This window comes from Pinus tabuliformis, chromosome 9 (assembly GCF_031772625.1).
Source record: "Pinus tabuliformis cultivar Carrire ecotype Pingquan chromosome 9, CPIR1, whole genome shotgun sequence".
NCBI classification, from domain to species: domain Eukaryota; kingdom Viridiplantae; phylum Streptophyta; class Pinopsida; order Pinales; family Pinaceae; genus Pinus; species Pinus tabuliformis.
In genome coordinates, this window is record NC_142307.1 from 341,905,244 (window position 1) to 341,931,900 (window position 26,657).

Here is a 26,657-nt window from a genome sequence, read left to right on the forward strand (position 1 = left end):
GCTGTGCAATAGCAAAGCTATGAAGGGGCTACAAGGAATCATCACTAGATGTGTTGGGACCATGCCAGGAGAGCCACGTGTAGTCCAAAAGCTCGGGAAACACACGACGTGAACAGGAAGGGAGATGAGATTGACTACACAGATTGGGCAATATGAAATGGATCAAGTGATTTTGGATCTAGGATCGGACGCGAATGTCCAGCCAAAGTAGACATGGGAGCACATGGGTAGGCCTATGCTGCAATGGTCTCCTATGCAATTATGAATGGAAAACTAGTAGAAGATCCTACCTATGGGGAGATTGCAAGGAATCACAGTAGATATCGAAGGAGTGAGCAAGTTAGCAAATTTAGAAGAGATAGAGATTGTTGATGACAACAATCCCTATCCTACATTAATAGGAATAGATTGGGCAACTGACATGAATGGAGTGATAAATCTAAATAAGCGAAAGATGATTTTTGAGAAAAAGTCACTGCTCGCAGTGTTACCTTTAGACCTAGAAGAAGGATCGCGCTACACAGAATGAGTGCGTGACAACAATGACGATGATGATATGGATTGCATCTACAAGATAACCACATAGGAGCAAGACTCAGAAAATCCCATTGCGGATGGCTGAATATCTTGGTAGCACGAAAGCTCCTGCACATCATATTCTGACGAAGAGATAGAGTGATGGTAGAACCAGTTAAACGAGGTAATCACACTCAACTATAACATGATGATAAGGTCATTGCATTGCATAACAACAGAGATAAGGGATCCACCTATGTATGATGAGATTGGTGAAGTTGATGAGTTCCTAAACGAATTTGAAGAGGAAGTGTCGGAACAATAGTGTTTTGATGCTGTGAAATGGGTACTGCGCGCTACGATCGCAAGGTGGTGGGGTACGCACCAAAAGAGTTTTGAGGACTGGCACGACTACCGAAGGATGATGCAACTACGATTTGCAAAGCCTTAGATGCGGATAAAAGCCAAGTATGACGAAAAAAATGGCCCGCATGCCCACCTTTCCAAATGGATACAAGCATATGGTGTACAACCTGCACGAAGGCACACCATCCTAGTGATAGGAAACATGATCGATAAGTAGGGGCGGGCAAGACAATGCATGAAAAACCCCTCCATTTGGGACCAGGAAGTATGGTAAGACCAAGTGCAGAAAAGCATATTCATGCAAAAGCTTTTGAAAAAGTACGTGAAGCACTGAAAACGGTCCACCATGTGAAGCAAGCTGACTGGGACTTACGCATACCAGTGGTTATTTGGCAATATAGGACTATGTGCAAAACCCTAACCATGCAAGCACCATCAAGGCTGGAGTATGAAGTAACTGAAGTAAGCCCTATAATACTTGGATAACTTAGGCCGTGGATGATCACACCAATGGATGCGAAAATTCGCGAAAACTTGGAACCAGAAATCCAACAGGGAAATTTTAGGCTCCAAGAACTTGAGGAAGAAAAGGTGCTATTAAGGAGGAAAAGCGCTTTGGTAGAAGTGGAAGTTAAGAAGCTGGAAGATGAGATAAGGGGAGATTTTCTCGATAAGAATACCATGGTGATAAAATAGGGTGCACATGATCATGCTGACAAGCTTGAGGACTATCGCCGCAAATTGATCAATCTAATGCCTTGGCTTGGACTGCATATTACTAATAGAATTGACCAGGGTGATGCACTGCAGAGGATAAGGTGCGCGACACGGCCGTAATGGTAAAAGATAGATACTTCCTAGAAATAATGTTGGATGATCGGAGGAAACTGCACATAAGGGGTTGGCCACTTGACTAGCGGAGGAAGGAATAGCCTTAGCACTCCAGGCAGTTGAAAGGGAGTGCAGGACTATAAACTATTCTTCTCGGGAGCTGCACGATTTTAGAGATGCATGCAAAAGCAAGGAATCACAAGGTCCATGATTGAGCATGGGGGGCTGTGCTGCCACACGGGTTGGCCAGAAAGTGACTGTTGAAGTCACTATTCATGATGGGATGCTCGACATAAGGCCAAATGGAGCGGGCGGTAGGTATTTAAGATGCAAGTTATGGGCAAGATTTGGAAAATCTATTGCCAAGGAAGCATTAATGAACCGGATTTGGGGGGAGAAGTCGAATTCAAATTCAAAAATACAAAAATACAAAGGGTTGCCCAGCAAACAACACTTGGTCATTTGTGAATTGAGCGATTGAGCAGAGCCCTAATTGTTGTGAGTCGAGCGTTGATTGAGCCCCTGAGTTCACGAGTGCTAGATTTCTGGACCAATACGATGGCAACAACTGAGGATGTTATGGAGATAACCGAAATGACTGTCGGAGAGGCTGCGCAGGCCCTAGCTGTGGGAGATGCTCTGAAAGGAGCCAGGATTATGGCAGAAATCTTGAAATCACCATGCATGCCAAGACCCAAGAAGGACAAACAAGTAATGGTTCCCATACGTGTGTCCCTGCGGAACCCGCTGTGCACCAAACTGTCAATGGAGGAGAAGGGGAAAGCCATCATCATAGAGACAGATGAAGAAGAAGAACATCTAGAGGATCTTATCATCTTAGAGGAGGAGGATGAAGGCGTGGAGGAGGACACTCAGCTTGTTTGCTCTGCAACAAAATTGCACACCTATGTCCCCCCATGAAAAGGGAAAGCGAAAGTGCCCAAGGACCTGGATGAGACCAAGAGCTTGCTCCAGACCCCGCTCCTCCCATATAACATTATATTTGAGGGCACACACCTGGGACGCATGCCAAGCCTAAAATTTGAAGATTGGGACCTCTCTTGCCACGAGAAGTTCCCTCACCTAGAGACAAGGAACCTCATGAAGCCCAAGCAGAATTTTACGGCAGGGGTTACAGAGCTAGACCCGCGGAAGTGGTTGTGCGGAGAGGAGAAGGCTGGACTACTAAATTTTCTTTAGGTGCCACAATTCCACCACACCCCAATAACCATATTCGTCATCAGGTAACTACTCTGCCTGGTGCATGATGGGTGTTTGTGGCTGGAGGAGCCCATCCCCATCACAGTAGACCTGATTCACCACATCTCCCAACTTCCATGCAAAGGAGAGGACCCCGCGGACATAACAGAAGGGAAGGGTAGTGACTTGGCCGTCGTGGAGGCCATGAAAAAAGAGTACAAGCTAGAAAAGAAAAAAAGGGCTATTCCATATCCAACATCAAGGAGAAAGCCATATGCATAGTGACCCAAATCCTGGAAGGAAATGTATTGTACAAGTGCCACACGAATGAAGTCCCCACGCTGGTGGTAGAACTGACTGAGCAGTGCACGGAGAGGGTCTAGTTTAACTGGTTTGAGTTCCTCTACAAGGAATTTTTAGAAAATTGTCAGGAAGCCTAGGAATAAGGAAAAACGTTCCACTATGCATGGTTGTTGTTGTCCATAGTGCTCATGGTTGGGGAGTTGCCGGAGGATAGTCAACTCCCCATAATTAATAGGGACTTTCCAGTGGCCACGAGGTAAACTTCACTTTGGGCCACAAAGGATGCGAAGCAGATATGCGACAGCAAAATCTTCTAGGTGTTCATGGAAATGAACCTTAGAATAGGGATCAACTGTAAACCATAGTTGTCACCAACCGTTTACAATAATCTACTAGGTTTTGCAGAATTTAAACTAGACATGCATAACATCTATATCAGGGTGCACGAGGACCTGGCTAAGCAGTGGGTAAAGATACCCTTCATAGACACCAATGACATCATTTTTAATGTACTAGAGGCATGGCCACCGGAGTGGCATGCCCCAGACATCGCAAAGATCGAGAAGTCAATGGCGCAAAGAGAGAAAGACAAGGCCAAGCTATGCATCACACAGTTGGCCAAAAAACGAAGGGAGAAAGTAGTAGCAGCAGAAGTGCGGGCATCGCTGGATGCAACACAGAAAGAAGTTGAGTAGGAAAAGGCCACAACAATAGTAGCAACACAGGAAGTAGGCATGAAGATAGGTGAGGGCCAAATAATGCCTTCACAGGGGAAGGAAGTAGAGGAAGCAAAAACAAAAGAAGGAGGTGTGGACCCACTAACCGCATCAACATAGCTAAAGCACCAGCACCCGGTAGAGCAGGCAGGGTTGCGGAAGAAGGTCAAGGCCTTGAAATTGTCCATTGACCCGATCACCCTAACAAGGATGACCTGCACAATATCAACGAAGCATTGTGCGATGTCACCAATGAGGCTCTCCACAATTTCATGCAAGAGAACCATATTGTGTTGGGGGACCTGAGAGCGTAGTTGCAGGAATTACAGGTACACCCCCCTCAGGTTGGTACAGTCAGATCCTCGATAGCAAAGTAGATGTTGTGTGCGCAGATAATGAACACCATAGTGTTGCCATAAGGAGCACTACTGCCATCAAATGAGGCCGATAGGCCTTCAGTTAGTGCACTAAAAGGTCTCGGTATCAATCTAGTTGTACTCCCGCGTGAGACCTTATATGTGTTACAGGATGGGATAACTGCAGAGCTGCGAGCTAGGGAGAGCCGTGTGCTCCAAGTCCTTAGTGAGCAGAAAATAAATATGGAACAACTAAGCTTATAGTGTGACGAATTGGTGTCACGGAATAAGCATCTAGTACACGTGATAGACGACACTTACCAAAGCGCCTTGAAGCTCGCCATCCCAGCAGACATACTAGTGGAGGCGTGGACCCACAGATTAGAAGCAGGGGTCCATGAGGTGAGGGAAGAAATGACAAAGATTCAGCTAAATCTGAACCTTCAGATCACCAAGTTGCGGTTAAAGGCACAACCATCCACTCCTTCGAAAGTCAGAGAACAGTGCGCTAGTGTTATCACAGCAGGATTAGAGGAAATTGGAGGTGCAATGCGAGACTACACCAGTATGTTGGAGGAATCACTTGAGGTCCTCTCAAATTTGCAAGAGGACCCAAACATCTAGTGCTTAGAGATAGAGGCACGAGAAATCCAACATCAGTATGATAGTGTCTGAGGAACTACACAAACGGTGGTCCTCAATCGAAGGCTTGCACGGATGCAGTAGGCTAAAGCACTAAAGGAGCAGGTGGACGTGACATGACATAAGGAAACAGTCCTGAAGGCACGTGTTCAGCCCTGGATCAATGAGGCCTTAACCATCACAACAGAAATCGAAGGCAAGCTTGCACACATGCAGGGGATGTACATATTGTCGTAGAGAAGCACCCCCGACACAAAGGTCTCAGAGTAGCGTATGTAATAGATCTAGCAAGTAGCAGCTTAGTGCACTACTGGCCTCCGCGTAGTTCGAGAACTGTTGGAGGGACTCTGCACCAATATTGTCATGTCGACAGAGTGACTCAAGGGCAAGTCACGATGTTTGTGTTGGGGGCCTGTTGGGCATGGAATCCCCCCTAGGCATGTTTTAGGGCTTAAAGCCCAAGTTTTGATTGAATCTTGTTGTAAAGCTCTGTGAATTGCAGGCACGAAGAACAAGGTCATAATAGAGTCATAGGGTTGCCCGCCCTAGTTTTTTAATGTAATGTTGGCTGGATAGACTTACCCATGGTCTGAAAACCATGGGATTGTATAAGTAGAGTGAGGCTCTAAGTGTAAAAGAAGACCAACTAAGGAATAAGGAAGGAAGCATGAGAAGTCTAAGTGATTGAGTCGCAATGTGAAGTGTGTCTTTAGGTTGTAAAGTAGGAGAAGGCTCTGCAGCTGAGTGTGCAGAGGCCTAATAGTCCACAGCTAAGTGGGCGGACCCCTGCAGTTGAGTGCGCAGGGCGAGTCAAGTCTGTAACTAGGGAAATAATCAATAAAGATAAGTTTTGCTATCTAACCTTTATATAACTAACTATCAATTTAATATTCATTGGAATTATAAAAATAGAGGTCATGCCCTTAATCCTGTTCAACTAACCGTTTCCAGTCAAATTTAGTCATTAGTCCATATAGCCATTGCTTGGTCAAGGAATATAACCTTTGGAGGTCCTACTCAAACTATTTAATAGGCAAAGGTAGATCTGTTTCTTCAACTTGTCCTGACGATGAACCACACTTGTTGGTTCAAAATGCATCGACAAATGAAATTTCATGTGATTTACGTTGAAAAATTTCTCATAAAGTTTTGCTATAATTTGGTGTATTTGTTCTTAGTTTAATGCATGATTGATGTAATTTGCAATTATACTATTTATTTACTGCGCGCACCTATATGAATGTTTTATGTGGTTAATTATAACTTAAAGCACTCAAGTAGGTCAAGATAATTAACTAACATTGGAATATAAGCAAGGTCTTGGGTAATAATGCAGAGCAAAGCACTCAGCCCCTGGGTAGGGTTGCGCAAAGGCAGTATATCAGGCTGCGAGGAATGGGAAAGTGCACGAAGCAACCTCGGCACAGGTACAAACCATGGACCACTCGAACTCATTAGAAATCTCTAGGGCACGGAAACCTGGTTCTAGCACCCTCCCATACTACTTTGGGTGAGACCTCAATACGCCGACTATTGCCGAAAGGGCCAGTAGTACTGGGATTTGTTTGGCTAATTAACTCTGAACCTGGGTCAGGCCCCAACAAGTCAACAACTACACATGCAATAGTCTTCTTACCTAGGGGAAAAATTGTGCATTTTTGGGAGGGCGCTCGGCTAGTTGCGCAGGAGATTTGCGCAATTTCTGGGCAAAGCCGGTGACTGCTGCCCAAGATTGCGCAATTCCTGGGATAAGTAGCCCTGCTGGGAGGAATTTCGTAATTTAATCAATGAAGCTTGGCTAGTAGATTTGCGTAATTCTGGAGCCCAACACGCTGCTAGGGAGAATTACACAATTTCAAGAGAGAAGGCTAGTTTCCCTCCAGAATTACGCAATTTCTTGAGGGAGCTGCTCAACCTGCACCTGGACCAAGTCTAGAGAAACAACCTGTGAGAGGAATGCAACAAGATTTGATGAACATGCTATCATTATACAAGAAAATCACTGAAGCTTGTGTACTTGATGAAGCAAGACATGCTACTCTAAAAGGTTGGTAGGGAGGCTCCAAAATGAAGCTAAGGAAAAATTTTGGAGGGTTGTTGTAAAAGCTACAACAGGCCCCTAAGTATGGGTGGCATGGTTAATTTCTCTTTCAAAATATCAAGGGCCTATTGGTAGCTATTTGAACATAACTTTGAGTCTTTGGCCAATAATTCAAACAATGGGGAAGTCAATTTAGTAAATTATTTGATAAACCTCCTATAATATCCAACTAAGCCGAAGAAAATCCTAACATCCCTTTTATTTTAAGGAGTAGGGACCCTTTTGATGATGGAAATCTTGTCTGGGCCAACTTGTATTCCCTCCCAAGATATTGAATGGCCAAGGACAGTCCTTTCATTCATTAAGAATTCACATTTCTCAGCACTAAGTGAGAGGTTCATTTCAATGCATTTCCTTAGGACTTTTCCCAGGTTAGATAGAGCCTCCAGGAAGTCACACCCATAGGGAGTGAAATAATCCATGTAGATCTCTAGAGATTCATGGACAAGCTAAACAAAGATGCTCATCACTGCCCTTTGAAATATGGCAGGGCCATTTCGTAGACCAAAAGGGTGGACCCTATAAGAAAAGGTACCCCAAGGACACGTGGATGTAGTTTTGTCCTCATCCTAAGGGGTGATTTGGATCTGATTGTAAACATTGAATCCATCCATGAAAGATAATAATTTCTTTTGATTAATGAAAGGCAAAGGGAAATGGTATTTCCTGGTGGCTTTTTTCAATTCTTTGTAATCCACACAAATCCTCCACTTCCCATTCTTCTTTAGGACAAAAACTATCTGAGATGGGGTATATGAACCCTACATTCAAAAGCTTTTACAATTCTTCCTTTATTACGTCCTTGAGGTATGGGTTCATTCTCCTCCAAGGTTGGTGCATAGGTTTGCATCCCTCCTTGATGTAGATGTGATGAGTACAAATTGAGGGATGCACACCCTTCATTTCTTTATAGTTCCAATCAAAGAAATCTAAGTGTTCTCTCAGCATTTTGCACAAATTATATTCTTGGTTGGCTAAGAAAGAGAGGTTAATCTTCAAGGTTCTAGATGGACCAAATTTTACCACTTTGACATGCATAGGACTTGGGTCAACTAATAATAATTAAATCCATGGACTACTCTTAGACTCTTTCACAAGCTCATCAAGAGGCATGGTATTGAGGGGTTGGTTCTACAAGATCTAATCAATGAGGTCATCTTCATCAAGTTTCCCCCTTCCTATAATAGGATATAGGGTACATATTGGATGGGATGTCGTATGATACACTTCATCTTTCTCCTCCTCTTCTAGCCACAAGGGTAAGTCTTGCTCAATGGATGAGTGAGCGAAGGGTACAATACCAATTGTTTGGATAAATGTCCATTCTTAATGGTCATCTTCCTAACCCTACAACTAATATAAGCATCTGAATTATCTAACTATGGCCTTCCCAAGATGAGAGGATAACCATTGAATTTTGTTTTAGGCTAGAGAACCAAGAAGTCAGTAGGATACTCTGAGGAGACAATGGAGACCATTAAATCCTCAACAACTCCCTCAAGAGCCACTATGGATCTATCTACAAGTTGGAGCACTGTAGTGATATTTCTTATGTCGCCTTGGAGGTTTAGTTTTAGCATGGTTTCTTTAATTATCATATTGACGATAGCCTCAAGATCAATCAGGGTACCAGGTACAATGATGCCATCATTGTGCACATCTACTAGTGGACTTCAAGGGTCTAAATATTTGGACAAATCACTGTCCCCAATGTCAAATCAGATAATTAACCAATAATATTGATGATAGGGGTGTTTATTTTTCTCCTCCCAAGGTGTTTGAAACATTTCTCTTTGATAAGCATATTATAGATGGGAACATGCTTAATAGCTTGGAGCAGGGGTATTTTAACACAAAGATTCTTTAATTCTTCCAGAAGTGCAGTCTCTTCTAGGGTATGTTGGTTAGGTTGGATCAATCTCTCAGGAAAAGGAGCTGGATTTACTTGAGGGGTGCTCTGTTCCTTTTCCTCTTCAATTTCTTCATGTGGAAATGGAAGTTGGTTATCTAGAAGCACTCTTCGAGACCTTAGTTTGATTTCTTGAATCTCCACAACATATGTGGGGTAATATGTTTTTCCACTATAGACCTATTATTCTTTCTTGTTATTCAGGTTTAGATTGGGTTGAGTAGGAATCTAAGGTTTCTTGGGTGGACTAGGATGAGTGAGCTGTGGTTGAGGTGGAGGTGGAGGAACTAACACAAGAAGTTGGTTGAGTTGAGGCCTCCATCCTTGTGATGGGTTATTCCAATGAGGAGGTTGAGAAGCATATGGATGAAATGGTTGATTGATAGGTTGGGGAGGATATTGACGAGCATAAGGCCAAGAAGGAGGTGTTGACCATGATGGATGAGTATCAAGGTGGAAAGGGTGCATTTTGGTTGGGATGGTAATAAGAGCAATATGCACCTTCCATGCCCTGCTGGTATAGCTGAGGTCCTTGAGGCCTCCTTTAATTATAAAGTAGAGTTCCTCAACTCTGCCTTCTACCCCTTGTTATATAGCTTTTAAACCAAGCAAAGAAGGACATTTAGCTGTGGCATGGTTTTCCTCATAGACTAAGAAAACGGCTATGACATTTAATGGGCATTCATTCCTGGGGTGCCTCCTAGTGCATTTGGGGAAAAACATAGATAGGTCCCTCTCTGCTTCCTCGTGTCTCCTCTTGATCTGCATGGTATCCATTTGAAAAGAAAAGGTATGCATCATTTCACTTTTAAAGTCCTCCAACATGTTCCCAATATCATTCATGATGGATGTTGTGGAAGGAGAGGAACTGACCAAGCCTTGACTAGCCCTATCCTTCTTCCTAGAAACCCTAGAGTGATTTTTGAACATTATTTTGATGTCATCATAGGATAATTAATAGATTTATCCCCTAGAAAGCATGTTGAAGGTTTCTAGCATGTCCTCCCTGATCCCTTGGAGAAGAACTAGCTTGAGTGATTCAGGATTAAGGATGCATCTAGAGATCCTATAACTGAGTTGAAATCTCTCCTCATAGTCCTCTGGGGATTCATTAAGTCCAAGACTCATTCTAAAGATTCCTTCCTTGGTTTATTTGGACCTACAGTAGTCCCTATACTTTTTATTAAAGACTTGTTGCATTTGAACCCATGTAGTGATGCTATCCCCAGGGAACCCATAAACCAGTGGAAGGATGCATCCTTAAGGGTAGATGGGAATAAATTCAGCTTATGGTTATCAGATGCATAGTCATTGGTCCTACATATAATGGAAAATTCAAACATTAAAGTATCAAGATCCTCAATGGTTAATCCATGGAACTGTGGAAGGGTCGTAGGCTTATATTCTTCATTCTAGCCTCTCCATTAGTCTCTCTAATAGGGAAAACCTCATTATTCCTATTTTTAGCCGTGGTTTGGGTAGATGGAGTGGGTTCTTCTTCTTCCCCAAGAGGTTCTTCAAAGACCTCAGGTTGCTCACCTAATCGGTCTTCTAACTCCCCAGTAGCCAGAGAAGGAAGTTGACAGTCACCAAAGAAGAGTGAAGGTTGACTTTTTTAGGGTGTGGTGGTGTTTGGCAGGAATTTTCCTTGAGTATCTCTATTCCTAAGAGGCATGAAAGATTTTTTTTTCTTCTTTTATGTGATTTTTTCAAAACTGAATGCAAAATAGAAAATAATGCTTAAGCAGAAATAACATCTACCTAAACACCTCCCTAGCAACGAGGCCCAAAAGTGGTGAGCCTTGGTATTTCACCAAGAGTTCTACAACTCTCAAGGGCTCCACAAGTCTATTTATGAAACTTGGGATTCGTACATGCTTTGAGGTGAAAGTGTTATATACACAGTCGATGGGATTCTACTCATGCCACCCTCAACTAGGATATTTGATCAATAGTGCTCCAAGACTATTCTTTCTACTGAATTAGAAGGAAATTAACTATTGAAGGTGCAATTCAAAAGCTAGGTCTAATGAAAAAAAATAAAATTCTTTTTAAACCTCAACTTGTAACTGCTATTAACTTGTAAATGTTACTGAATCAATTCATGGAAAGACAAAAGTTACACTTCTTGTAGGAAGAGAACTACATTATCTTATAATTGATTGTCTAGCTACCAATCTACTTGCAAATAGGAAACTAACCTACTCAAGTATCACTCAAGATTCCGTGCATCATCTATCTAGCTCACACTTGCATATAAATCAATGTTCGATTTGTGCTAAATTTGTGATAAAGAAACTAATGTTATTCTATTTTGCAGTGAAGAAAAATGATGGTTGGAATGGTCTAGAGGCTTCCCTTCATAATGGAGTCATATATGGGGATCAATCTACTTCTAAACTAAGTCAAAATTGCATCACAAGGCAAAACACATGGTGAAATAGATAGCTACAGGTATGCTACAAGAGGCTACTACAGGAACCCTGTATTACTATAGGAGGGCCTGTAATGTTACACAAAGGCCTGTAATGCTACAGGAAGGCTAACGAGGAGGTTTAGGAGGTAGGAATGCTGATTTCAAGGGATGGTAAGGTGGATGGAGGTTGTGGTAGTTGGATGAAATGTGGCCAACACCCCTATCCAAGCTCAACATTTCAGGAAGGCTTGTTTTGAACTATTAGAGTTGCTCATGGTGGCCGAAGGGAATGAGATCTAGAGCAAAATTTGGGATTCAGAAAAAAGGTGAAAAATTCCAATATGGAGATGGTAAAAGGTCATTTTCGTGCAGATCCAATCATCCCTACAACATCACATGCACATACTCTTTTATCATTGACAAAATGAAACAACTAAGAGTGGAGTTGAATTTAAATGCCATCTAATCTATGCTAAAAACTCTTATTTAGTCAATAACCCAACTCCTCAGCTACAATAAGTACATGCAAAGAAGGATGACTAGCTTAAACCTTCTTCCAAGAAATCATAAACATAGTACTTTTGGGTTATGATTGTAGATCATTCCATTCATGTTCCCAAGGAGGAAATGAGACAGGGGCTGCAATCGCAGGATTTTGAGGGGTTATTTTCGAATGAAATGGAGAAAAATAATAAGCATTTTAAGCTAAAAATGAATACCAATACATTAGAGGGACCTAAGGGACTAGGGTTGGGCCCAAACCCAAGATCCTAAGACCTTTGAAACTAACTCAGTGATTAACCATAAGAAACTTCTCATTATCATTGCATCAATGTCAAATACATCACATAACAATAAAAAATAACAGTATTGCTTAATCTCATTAAATTCCTAGATGAAGACAAAGTTTGAATCATAATGAGAAATTTGGCATGTTTATTTATACAAGAGGGTAGCTACTAAAAACTCCTTATAAAATAGGAATCTTTCTCCCAAAACTCAAGAAGGGTGGATCTTGATCTTCTTTAACTACACTTTCTTGGGTGACAATGACCTCGAGCTGATGAGAAAGAGTGTGGTGATTTTGGCTGATTGAGGGAGTTAAGGAGGTGGAAAACATCCTAGAATATCTCCCTGTTGTCCACTCCGAGCTCCTACATTGAAATCATCTAAAAAATGCCCCATTTCTTGCATTTAAACCATATTAGGCCACATGACATAGCAAAACATCTTTTACCCCTCTCACTAAGAATAATATAACAAAAATTGTAAATAAATGTGAGAAAGAGATAGTTCTAAAGCTAGAGGATGGGATTATGACCCTTATGATATACCTATTGATGAGCCTCATCAGAACCAACCTTTTTCAACACCTTGTAAGGACCATAGTACTTAGGTGATATTTTTTTATCCTTCTTAGCTTTCTTGAGGGACATTTGTTTGTATGGATGTAGCTATAAAAATACCCATTCACATACATCAAAACTTGTTTCATAGTGATGTTGATCCACCTATTATTTAATTCGATCATGCGCCAGAGTGAGGTTATCCTTTAAGAGCTGGAGAACTTTTTGTTGATGCTTGATGTGATAATACACTACTTGAACCTTAAAATTTTCTCTTAAAGATGATGTGATGGGTGGTGGATGATATCCATAAAGTTCCATAAATGGTTTCATTTTTAAGGAAGTATGGAAGGAAGTGTTATACTACCATTCAGCTAGAGCTAACCACTTGGCCCAATGTGTTTTTTTATCCTATACAAAGCAATGAATATGTCCTTCCAAACATTTGTTCACTATCTCAATTTTCCTATCAAATTGAGGATGATAAGATGATCTATGAGCCAGTTGAGTACCAAGGCAAGCAAATAATTCTATAAAAAAATTTCCACTGAAAATAGGATCTCTCTCACTTATAATAACCTTTGGGTTTCCATGTAGCTTTTGAATTGTTTCCATAAATGCAGTAGAAAATGTACACGGGTTCTTCACTAGGGGAGCAATACCATACCACATGGGTTCATATTAGGGGATATATATTGAGGAAAAAATGACATAATGTATTGGGGGATATATAGGGGGTAAAGGGTTTTTATATTGGGAGATATAAAAAATGGAACTTAAAGTTAATGAAAAAATATAAAGAGGTATATAAAATGTTAATGAAAAAAGGGATACCTACAATATCTACTGAAATTAGGGGTTTTTTAAATTGGGTAGGTGTATTGGGTTCGTATTGGTAAGGGCTTAAATAATGTCATTTTTAGAGGTGTTTTCAAATATGTAGTCAAATTAGGGGAATTTTTTAGTATGCCACAAACGCATGTGATATGTCAGATGTTCATTGAGTGAAGCACCCATGCAAATGTATTGGCTTTAAGAGAATGAGATAATGCACAAAGTATGGATACTTGGTAAGTCTATAAACTTCCACCATGATGATACTCTTTCTTTCCCAATGCTGACTTGGAATAGATAGAGGTTGTAATAGACCCAGGGTCTTATTGTCTCAACTTTATTTTACTGGCAAACCAAACATTATGCCACAAACTTCTGAATATAAGATTTAAGGCCATCCAAAAAACATTACTTCTTGACCTTGTGGTGATTTTTAAAAAATCATTAGTGCCTTCCTAAGGGGGAGTGTGCAATTCCAAAAGATTCTTTTTCTTGAATTGGGAATTATCACAAAGATATAAGCGATATTTGTACCACAATGAATAATTTTTCTAGCTAAATGTATCAAATGTACTAGGATCTCGTTGAAACTTTTGAATGAATTCCCAGATCTATTCTTCATTCTTGAATTCATCCCTTACTTTAATTATCCAATGAGGTTGGTTAATAGAAATGACAAAAAGAAATGCTTCCACATCCTCATACTTTCTTGAGAGTGCATCTGCAACAACATTTTTCTTCCCTTTTTTGTAGATTATTTCAAAGTCATAACTTAACATCTTTGTGACCCATTTTTTCTGCTCTTCTGAAGATAATATTTCTTCAAAAAAGTATTTAAGACTATCATGATCTGTTTTTAGATTCAAGTGTCTTCCTATTAGGTAAGGTATCCATTTCTTTGGTGAATGTAGTATTGCCAACATTTCCTTCTCATAAATAGGTTTGTGTAAATACTTACCTTTGATTGGATGAATTTCAAAAGAAATGGGTCTTCCTTCTTGCATTAAAACAACACCAATTCCATCTCTTGAGGCATCACATTCTACAATAAAATCTTTTGTGAAGTCAGGCGTAGCTAAGACCAGTGCTTGGCACATTTTCTCTTTAATATTTTCAAAGGCCTTAGTAACTTCTAAAGTCCATGAAAATGCATATTTCCTTAGTAGTGTTGTTAGAGGTGTTGCTATTCTCTGATAATCCTTAAGAAACTTTTGATAACACCATGTCAACCTAAGAAATCCTCGAATATTCTTTATGGTTATGGGGATTTTCCATTCCTTAATGTCTTTAGCTTTTTTAGGGTCTACCTTAATACCCTCATACCAAATATTCCACCTCTTATACTCCAAAGAAACATTTGGAGTTTTTTGCATATAATTGTTTCCCTTGCAATAATATGAGCACCCAATCAACATGTTGAATGTAGGAATTTACAAGGTAAGTTCCTCAGACAGAACACCAAAGGACATTACTCACAAACATATCACAAATCAATACACCACTATTCTTGACATGGTTAAGACCCTCAAAGAGGGAAACAGTCCACGACCTGAGCCAACACGGTCACTTCAGGTAATTTATTAATAAAAGAATGAAAATTTACATAAGCTTCTCTCATGAACGGTTACCCTACAATGACCCTCCATGCTCTTTAAATAGAGATCATGGAACAATTGAGTGTTAAGCCACAGATCAAGTGTCGGTAGTACTGAAGAGAGAATGAACCATCGGATCACTTCATGTCTAAAACATCTCGTGACCATCAAATTGTAAGTTACAAAGGTACATAGTAAAGAAACACACTTTGCCTAACTCTACACTATACCAAGTTATACTTAACTATTTCCTATGTGTCAGAATATCCTAACATCACCCCTTAAGAACAACTTGGGATAGGATTGAAGGATGTACAAATATGACACAATAGGAGGAGGAAGGAGGCATTAGAGCCTATCCCCCCTTAGTGACAACTTCCTGAACTCCAACCATAAATTGAAGTTTAGTAAGCTTCTCCTCTGTGAGAGCCTTTGTAAAGATGTCTGCAACTTGATCATCTGTTCAACAATATTTCACTTCAAGAACATGGCCATGAATGAGGTTTCCGATGAAGTGCATGTGCAACTCAATGTGTTTGTTGTGCTGATGTTGGAATGGATCTTTGAATAGTTGAATGGCACTTTGATTATCACACCAAAGGGTAGTCGGATGCTACTGCTGAAAGCCAAACTCTCACAGGATCTGACGAAGACACAGGGCTTCCTTACTAGCTTCTACAGCACCATGATACTTTGTTTCTACTGAAAAAAGATAAATGGGACTTTATTTCTTGCAAGCCCCTATAATAGGTCCTGAAGAAAGAGTGAACACATAACCTGCAGTAGACTTCCAATCATCAGGGTCACCAGCCTAATCGAAATCAATGAAACCAATCAATAGAGGATATGCTTCTTCACTATAATGAATCCCAATTAAACTATACCTAGGACATAATGAAGTATTCTTTTATTTTCTTTCCAATGAATTTCATGTGGGTTTTGCATAAACCGACCAATAAGGCCAACAACAAAGGAAAGGTCAGGACGATTATGGGTCAGATACAAATGTTTTCCTACAAGTTGACAGTATAAGGTAGCATCAACTTCAGGGGAAGTACAAGGACTGAAAGTTTGGTTCCAGAATGAAAGGGAGAAGAGGCTAGCTTACATTCCTCCATGTGAAAATGGCATAGAATATCACAGGCATACTCGGACTGGGAAAGGAAATAACTTCCTTGGATTGCAAGACTTGAAGAGGAAGAAAGTAATGCAAGTGTCCTAAGTCTGTCATTTCAAACTTCTTTTTGAGGTTGGACTTCACATGGTTTATAAGGTTGAGATCACTACCAGTAAGGATAAGATCATCAACATAAAGAACAAGAATGATAAGATATTTCCCCACCTTCTTGCTGTAGACAGTATTGTCAGAATGACACTTAAAAAAGCCAGTTTCTAAAATAAAGCTATCCATTTTGGCATACCAAGCCCTAGGAGCATGCTGGAGACCATAAAGGGATTTCTTAAGTCGACATACAAGGTTGGAGTCTGTTTGTATAAATCCATTAGGTTGTTCCATATATATTTCTTCATGCAAGTCCCCATGCAAGAAGGCAGATTTAACATCCATCTGATGGACTTCTCATTTGAAAGAGGCAGCAAGGGAAAGAAAAAGGTGGATAGAGTTCATTTTGGCAACAGAGGAGAAGGTTTCAGTATAGTCAATGCCTTCAACTTGTGAAAAACCTTTAGCAACAAGACGAGCTTTATGTTCATCAAATTTTCCATCTGGTCCATACTTAGTTCTGTAACCGATTTGCATCTAAACAAAATTTGTCCCTTTGGAAGAGGAATGAGATCCCATGTATCATTTGCCAATAATGAACGATATTCTTCATTCATAGTTGTGTCCCAATATAGATGGACTGAAGCTTCTACAAAGGTGTCGGGATCATAATTCGATAAAGCTTGAGCCAATAAAGAAGAGGCTCTATCGAACAGAGAATGTGTACGTTGTTAATCTGTAGGATCATAGACAAGAGCAACTGCTACATCCCCAGTAGCACGAACCCATTTTGGAAGCTAAGGAGATGAAGGAGGATCCTAAGAAGGTGGGGGAGGAATTTCATCCTCACTGTCATCATCTGAAGAAGAAATATTTTTAGAAGTAGAATGGATAGAGAGAGGCGGCACATCCGCCAAACTAGGCTCATAGGCTGATATATTTTCAGCAAACTTTGCATCTCTTCTAATGATAACATTTTTGGACTTAAGTGGAATAAGTCTATATCCTTTGACATCTTCAGAATATCTAACAAAAATACATTTTTCACTCTTAGGTTCTAAAGCATTATGTTTCTCATGTGGAATATGGACCCATGCTTCACGTCCAAAAACACGAAAGTGACTTACATCTAGTTTAATTGAGCTCCATGCTTCTTCTAGAGTGATATTCTTTAAAACCTTAGTAGGAGTGTGATTTACTATGTAATTTGCACAGTTAATTGCTTCTACCCAAAAATTAGGACTAAGTCCTTTAGATTGAAGCATACAATTAACCATTTCCTTTAAGGTGAAATTCTTTCTTTCAACTACACCATTTTGTTTGTGTAGTATATGGAACAATATGTTACATTTGAATTCCATTCTCAGTGCAAAAGTTGATGAATTTGTTGTTAACATATTCTCCACCATTATCAGATCTTAGCTTAATAATTTAATGTCTAGATTATTTTTCAACAAAGGCCTTAAAGGTCAAAAAAATGTTAAATACTTCACTCTTGAGTTTTAAGAAGTATACCCAAGTGCATCTGGAGAAATCATCAATGAAATTTAAGAAATACTTGGAGCAAGAGAATGAAACAACTGCAAATGGACCACATAAATCAATATGCACAAGCTATAAAGGGGCTGAGGCGTGCCAAGAGGCATGTTTTTCAAAACTATACCGATGATGTTTTCTGAGTACACATCTGGAACAAACACCATCTTTGCAAGATACCATTGGAAGACCTATCACCATATTTTCTTTACATAGATTTTGAAGGGAGCGATAGTTTAAGTGACCAAATCGCTCATGCCAAAGTTTTGTCGCTTAATAATTATGAGCAACAAATACTGAGGGAAGATTTGATGACCCAAAGTTCTTAAACTTATACAACCTTGTAGAATCATCAGCAATGCCAGTAGCTAAAATCTGTCTAGGATCTCTTAGGTCCTTAATTATAACATCGTGAGGTGAAAATTCAATGATTTTACCTTCACCTAAATGAATTATCTAATATACAGATAGAAGGTTGCAGGATAAGGTTGGAACACATAATAGATCATTAAATTGACCATAGTCTAGATGAAGAGTTCCAATTTTTACAACACTAAGAGATCTATCATCACCAACATATAATTTTTGGTGTTACAATCATTTAAAGAAGAAAACATGGCTTTGTTTTTTTTCATGTGATAAGAAGCTCCATAATCAATGAGCCACTCATGAGAATGAGAAGAAGAAGATACATTTAGTGCATAACCAGACGAAGATGCTTAACAACCACATGCAGAAAGTGATATTCCTAAAGATGAAGTTGAAGTTGAAGAGTGCTCCAAATGGCTGTTATGCTTCTTTGTTACTGCTTCCAAGGATTCCATCTTCTTAAAGCATTTGGATTCTAAGTGGTCATCTCGATTACAAAAGTGGCAATGCCTATCAGTCTTCTTCCCTTTGTTTTTATTTACCTTATAATTTTGTTGAAATGATTTTTCATTTTGAGACTGAAATTGCTTAAGACCCTTGTTTGGTTTAGGACCTTTCTTTTTAGGACACTGCTTCTTAAAATTCTTTGAATTTGGTTGCTGCTCGGAGGCTAAGGCTTTCTTAAAAGAGTTTCCAAGATTAATAATACCAAGATATAATAGATTTTCTTGTTCTCTTATTAAAGAATCACAAAAGGCATCAAAAGAGGGGAACTTGTAGTCTTGTCCTTAAGAAATAAAAGCTTCTCTAGTAGAATGGAAGGTGGAGACAAACACAGAGTAGGCTAGTCCCAACTTAGTAAGAATGGAAAAGATAAGGCTACCATCTTATTTATTAACCTTAACACCTTCTAAAAGAAGTCCAAGGGTCTTGAACTTGGACAAAAAATCTTCAATTGACGAAAAATTCATCAGGTCCAATGTAAGCAACTCATTTTCAATTTGATGGGCTCTAATTTCACTTTTAATTCCAAAAACTTTAGTGAGTTGTTTCATTGCTTCATTACAAGTATCAAGTTCTATGATATGGAATCTAAGGTTTGGAGAAATAGGCATCCCTATCAACCCATGTTCTTGATCTTGCCTATTTTCCCATTTGACTGCCTTATCTTCATCTTGAAGTTTGGTTTCTTGGCCTGAGGCTACTCTATAAAGACCTTTACTTCTAAGTAAATCCACCATATAGGACCACCATTGGAAGTAGTTGGTGTTGTCAAGAATAACTTGGCATGGACTTTCCATTTTAAACGAAACTAAAGCTATAGATGCTGAAACTAAGTGTTTCAATGGAAATATCTCGAAAAATTAGGTTGATTAAGAAAACGGCCCTGAAAATAGCTTCCAGATGAAGAAGTTATGGCTTTTTGAAGAAATGTTGTTGAAGATGCCGACGAAGTGCGTGAATGTGCGGAAATGAATGATAATGTTATATTTAAAAAATATCCTCCCCTCTTTCCAAACATAATCTAATTAGCTCACTTAAAAAAAAAATATGTGACTCACTTTTATAAATAAGTGAAAGTTGCTTTTACAATGGTACTGTTGAAAAGTGTGCAACAAGATGATGGAGCTTAGTGAAAAGAGTCACCTTCACTAAGTGGGCCCGCAGGCTATTTTTGGCGCAAGTCTATTTTTAGACTATGTCTATTTTTAGATATATGGATCATGTCTATGGATTGCAGGTTGCTGTTTATGGATGATTGGTCAAGTTGGGAAAAATAGATGGACTTCTATTTTTTATCAAAGTGTGAGTGATCACAGTGTGAGTGATCAAAGTCTATTTTTAGACTGGCTGTCAAAAATAGAAAAGTCAAATATTATTGTCTCATAATAATATTTGGACTATAAACTTGATCTTATTCTCTTGGAGCACTTCAGTTTGTGCTACAGAGGTGGCACATGCAGCTGTCAGAAGGAAATACGCTTTTCTTATGAGTCAGTTGAGTTGTTGCATGCATGACTTCAGTTAGAACTCAAGTGAGTTGAGTTTAGTGGACTGGAGGTGCAGTTGATGGAGTTGTGTTCAGTTTAGCTTTGTTAAACTGGTTGTATTTAGTCTAACTGATCAATAGACTAGAGATGAGTTGGGTGAATTAGTTATTAATTAATTCACAAGTTATTAACTCATAATGCAACTATAGAATACATCAGTTAACTCAGTTGCATGTCAGTGCATGTTCAGTTCAACAGGGACAGGTGGTAGAGAATCAGATTGCTATCATTTGTGACTATAGTTGTGCACTAGATCTTGCACAATCAAGGGATTGAGTATGCCAATGAGTTTGCCCACGTATTTGCCCAGTATTGTAGTCTTTGCTCACGTCAAACAAAGTGTGAGTGACTATTTTGAGGTGAAATACGAGTTTGGTGAGCCATTCTCATCAGTTCTTGAGCAGGTATTGAGCAGTGGAGGCAGGCAAGTAGTGGAATAGATTTGGAGATCAGATCTGAGCTGTATTGTGTGTAACAGGTGGAGCTGGTACTGGATTGCTTGTGATAAGCATTGTACTTTGTAGTGTTACATGATTCAATCAATATAATATACAGATAGTTGGGGTTTTTAGCGAGATGCTTTCCCCGGGATACATACTGTGTTTATGAGTTTGATTGATGCTTCTATGTGTGCCTGTGAATGTTTCTGCTTCTGTAAATTGATGATCAATGTAGAGGAGATTATGTATTATACATGTTCTGCTTATAATTGTATGATCAGGATAATCTCTGTGAATATGTGTTAAATTATTCAAAATTTCTATATGGTATCGGAGCTGCTTGATTTGTAGAAGAGATTTTTACAGGATATCAAGCGAGGATTGATCATTAGATATATTATTTAGAAAGTGTCTACATTTTATTTCTTCATGCAAAGTCTGTAATCGGGCCAGGTAGCCTCTGGATTCATCCTTCTTTTGGAAGGTGAGATATCCGGTGAATGCCCAGACAGTCAATCTTTGTACAAGAAATACTTTGTTCTCACGAATTCTAGATCGGAAGTGGTTGAGTTTTTGAGCTGGTGGAATTCGAATTTAATTCCAAAGCAAGAGATAAAACTCAGAAACATTAAGTGTGAGAATGGAGACAATATGCCCTAGTATCTCATGAAGTTCACCCAATGCCGGGATGATCGGAGACGTGTGGGAGTGACTGTCGGATGAGGATGGTGAGCCTAGCACTCCTTGACCTTCCTAAGAGTTGGCATAGCTACCAGGACTCAGTGAATGGAAGGGAGAAACTACCAAATTGTGAACGACTATGGTTGGATTTGATGCAGGAGGAGATCAGACAGCGCACCAGAGACAGCTCTTCATCCATGTAGGATGAGGAGAACTGTGCCTTAGCGAGTAAGGCAAAGAAGGGGAAGGGGAAGGTTTCTCTTTCCGAATCCAGTCCTTCCAATGGTGGGAAGATGGTTGACAAATCGAAAGTGGGATGCTTTCATTGTCATGAGGAGGGTTCATGGGTCAAGAACCTGTATGCTCTTGAGGTTCAAGATGCATGCAAAGCCTTGAACAGCGAGGCAATTGATGGAGACTTGGTGGTTGAGAGGGAGCGTATATTACCTCTCAACATGCAGAGCCAGAAGAAGTCTCAGACGATTGTGGAGGAGCCACGATTGGTGCAGCAGCTTCAGGAGGTTGTGGAGGAGCCACAACAAGGGAAGCTGAGAGGAGATAGAGTAGAGACATCTACTCATCCAGAGACCTCCAGTAGGGGGAAACTTCGAGCCAGATGGGCTGAAGGATCACATGCAGGCATACCTCTAGGTAGGAGGTGGGGTGATGTGGATTGATTGCCCCAAGGAGGAGGGGAAGGATCCTTGAGGTACCCAACCTCTTGGATGAGACCTTGCTACGGGAGCCCCGATGTGTAGTAGCAGGAACTGATTGATTGGGTAGAGACAGATGCGGATGGAGCGACAGAGAGAGCGATAGTGCAGGGAATCCCAGGACAGTGCATAGCTAGCAGGCTGCAACAATGCGAGAGGCACAAGTGTTTTGCACAGTGCTAGGTGGCACAGAGACGTCTGAAATGGTGCGAGATGCATGGAGATGTTGCAGTAGCGCAGATGTCAGAGAGGGAGCACTTGTCAGCAGCAGGTAGAGCTTCAGCATCAGAGGGTGTTTCTATCCCAACAGGGAGGTCAGTTGGGAGGTGCAGTGCAGATGCAATGCTGGGAGATAGAACCAGCAGCAGCACGGATGCAGTCAGAGATCAAAGTGACAGAGGCTAGAGCAGTCAGATACTGAAGAGTACAGAGATGCAGAGTTTCAGTCGACAAAGGAAATAGCAGTCAGAGACTTTGATGACAGAGCAACTGGACTGGCCAGATGTGTTGCATGGAGAACATTCCAGAGTTACAGGATCGGGTTTGAGAGGAAGCCTTTCTTGTTGAGAGGGAGTGTTGAAAAGTGTGCAACAAGAAATGCTTGTTGAGAGTGCAACAAGATGATGGAGCTTAGTGAAAAGAGTCGCCTTCACTAAGTGGGCCCGCAGGCTATTTTTGGCGCAAGTCTATTTTTAGATTATGTCTATTTTTAGACATATGGATCATGTCTATGGATTGCAGGTTGTTGTTTATGGATGATTGGTCAAGTTGGGAAAAATAGATGGACTTCTATTTTTGATCAAAGTGTGAGTGATCACAGTGTGAGTGATCAAAGTCTATTTTCAGACTGGCTGTCAAAAATAGAAAAGTCAAATATTATTGTCTCATAATAATATTTGGATTATAAACCTGATCTTATTCTCTTGGAGCACTTCAGTTTGAGCTACAGAGGTGGCACATGCATCTGTTAGAAGGAAATATGCTTTTCTTATGATTCAGTTGAGTTGTTGCATGCATGACTTCAGTTAGAACTCAAGTGAGTTGAGTTTAGTGGACTGGAGGTGCAGTTGATGGAGTTGTGTTCAGTTTAGCTTTGTTAAACTGGTTGTATTTAGTCTAACTGATCAATAGACTAGAGATGAGTTGGGTGAATTAGTTATTAATTAATTCACAAGTTATTAACTCATAATGCAACTATAGAATACATCAGTTAACTCAGTTGCATGTTAGTGCATGTTCAATTCAACAGGGACAGGTGGTAGAGAATTAGATTGCTATCAGTTGTGACTATAGTTGTGCACCAGATCTTGCACAATCAAGGGATTGAGTATGCCAATTAGTTTGCCCACGTATTTGCCCAGTATTGTAGCCTTTTCTCACGTCCAACAAAGTGTGAGTGACTATTTTGAGGTGAAATATGAGTTTGGTGAGCCATTCTCATCAGTTCTTGAGCAGGTATTGAGCAGTGGAGGCAGGCAAGCAGTGGAATAGATTTGGAGATCAGATCTGAGTTGTATTGTGTGTAACAGGTGGAGATGGTACTGGATTTCTTGTGATAATCATTTTACTTTGTAATGTTACATGATTCAATCAATATAATATACAGATAGTTGGGGTTTTTAGCGAGATGCTTTCCCCGGGATACATACTGTGTTTATGAGTTTGATTGATGCTTCTATGTGTGCCTGTGAATGTTTCTGCATCTGAAAATTGATGATCAACGTAGAGGAGATTATGTATTATACATGTTCCGCTTATAATTGTATGATCAGGATAATCTCTGTGAATATGTGTTAAATTATTCAAAATTTCTACAGGTACTTTATGAGCTACCCACTAAATTGTAACTTAAATAAAAGATAAAGAGATTTTAGAATTATAAGTGACTCACTTTTTATAATGGGTGAGAACACTTTTACATAAAGTAACTTTAAAACATAAGGTACATGTGCTTTTTGAAAAAGTAACTCAACAAAAAAGAAAGACTTGAACTCAAGACCTCTATTCTCATAAAGTAACTTTGGACCAAGTGAGCTAGTTTAAAAGGTTAATAATTTTTGGAAAAGAGGAAAGGTTTTTTTTTTAAGTCACTGAAGCTTTGGGGTGCATGCTTATTTGAAAAAGCTATTTTTTGCCTACAAAACATAAACCACAAAACACAACACAGACATACAAAAAACAAAACCTTACGGCTTGAAGTTAGCTTTAGCCGATAACTAAATATTTTCCTCAATGTTTCTGATTTTCCGAGATCACACTAAGGCGCAGCGGAAAAGAGCATACGGACGAGAAAAATCCTTCCTTTCCATTTCTGATTTTCCAAGATCACATAGAGTCGCAGGGCAAAGAGCATATGTAGAAATGAAAGTTATAGATCCGGTAATAAAAAATAGAGAGCTAAATAAACCAAAATAAACAGAGAGATGAATAGCCAGAACTATAAATAAAGACTGTATACCTACATATCTTTAAAATGACGTAGCTAGGGCTACCAGAAACCTTTTCGCATTAAACAAAAGGGGTTCCTCATTGGAACAGATGCTCCTAACACAATAGAGTAGTCATCTCGGCCTGAAAGCAATCAGAAACAATATATCAAGGAAATGACAGTCGGATGCAGTTGTATCGACTTCAGATTTGGATCACCAATGGATGTTGCCCTCAAATAACTTTGATACCATGTAGGAATTTATAGGATAAGTTCCTCAAATAGAACACCAAAGGACACAACTGGAAAACAGATCACAGATTAATACGCCAGTATTCTTGACGTGGTTAAAGCCCTCAAAGTGGAAAACAGTCCATGACCTAAGCCAATGCGGCCACTTCAAGAAATTTATTAATAAAAGAATGAAAATTTACATAAGCTTCTCTCATGAACAGTTACCCTACAAATGAGCCTCCATGGTCTTTAAATAGAGATCATGGACCAATCGAGTGTTAAGCAACGAATCAAGTGTTAGTAATACCAAGAAGAGAATGAATCGTCACATCACTTCATGTCTATAACATATCGTGACCATCGGATTGTAAGTTACAAAATTACATAGTAAAGAAACACAATTTACCTAACTCTACACTAGACCAAGTTATACTTAACTATTTCCTATGTGTCGAAATATCCTAACATTGAACATGATCCTTCCAAGACTTTCTATAGATTAGTATATCATCAAAAAATACTAACAAAAATTTTCTAAGGAAGGGTTTGAAAATGGAATTCGTCAAACCTTGAAATGTCAAAGGTTCATTAGTAAGGCCAAAAGGCAAGACCAAAAAATCATAATGACCCTCATGAATTTTGAATGTTGTTTTCAAAATTTCTTCAGTCTTCATTCTAATTTGTTGGCATCCTGAACGAAGATGCAACTTGGTGAAGTAAAATTCTCCATGTAATTCATCCAACAATTCATCAATGACAGGAATAGAAAATTTTCTTTAATAGTGAGCTTGTTGAGTTCCATATAATCTGGACACATATGCCATGATCCATCCTTATTGTTCACCAATACTACTAAAGAGAAGGAACATTGACTAGGTTGAATTATACAAGCCTCTAGCATTTCTACAACCATACATTAAATTTCACTCTTTTTGGCGTAGGGATATTTGTAAGGTCATATGTTTCAAGGAAAACTTCCTAGAATCAAATTAATCACATGATCATGATCACGGATAGGTGGGAGGAATTTGGGACTCTCAAATACCTTGGAATGATTGTACAAGACTTTTTGGAGATCTGGATAAATAGATGATTTTGATGTTTCAACCTCAAGTGAGAATAATTGTGCAATTACGCCTTGTTTTTCTTTCTTAAAAATATCTTTCATTCCATTAGAGCTGATTATGTTTCCTGGTTTCCTTGTGATACCCCTTAATTCAACTTCTTTTCCTTCCAAAAAAATTTCAAGAAAAGTTCTTAAAAATTAGAAGTTATTTTCCCCAAAGATTGTAACCATTGGATTCCTGGTACAACATCAACACCACCCATTGGAATGGAAAGCATTGGAATATTAAATATATATTCCCCCATGGTTAGCTTGATATTATTTCACTTTCTAGAGAAATTTATAGTTCCTCCATTTGCAAACATCACTTAACACTTGATTGTTGGATATAGGAAGAAATTCAATTCTTTAGTTATCTTACAATGAATAAAAATATGAGTACTACCTGAATCAATCAACACTATTACCTTTTTCTTCTTGATATATCCTTCTATATTAAGAGTTTAAGGAGAGGTAATTCCCGCCAATGCATTGGAAGATATGGTTGGATTCATTTCTTATTTCTTTGGGGTTGGTTCCTGGTGCATATCCTCCCATTTTGATGTTTCTTGTTTCTTTTATTCCTCCTCTTTACGATCTATATAGAATAATTTCTTCTCAGAACTTATGAACTTTAGTGTATTTTCTATCACAACCGTAACAAACAATTTTTGCTCTTTTTTCCTCCAATTTTTGTGGCAAAAACCTTATAGGTTGTAGAAGGCTAAGAATAGTAACACCTCCATA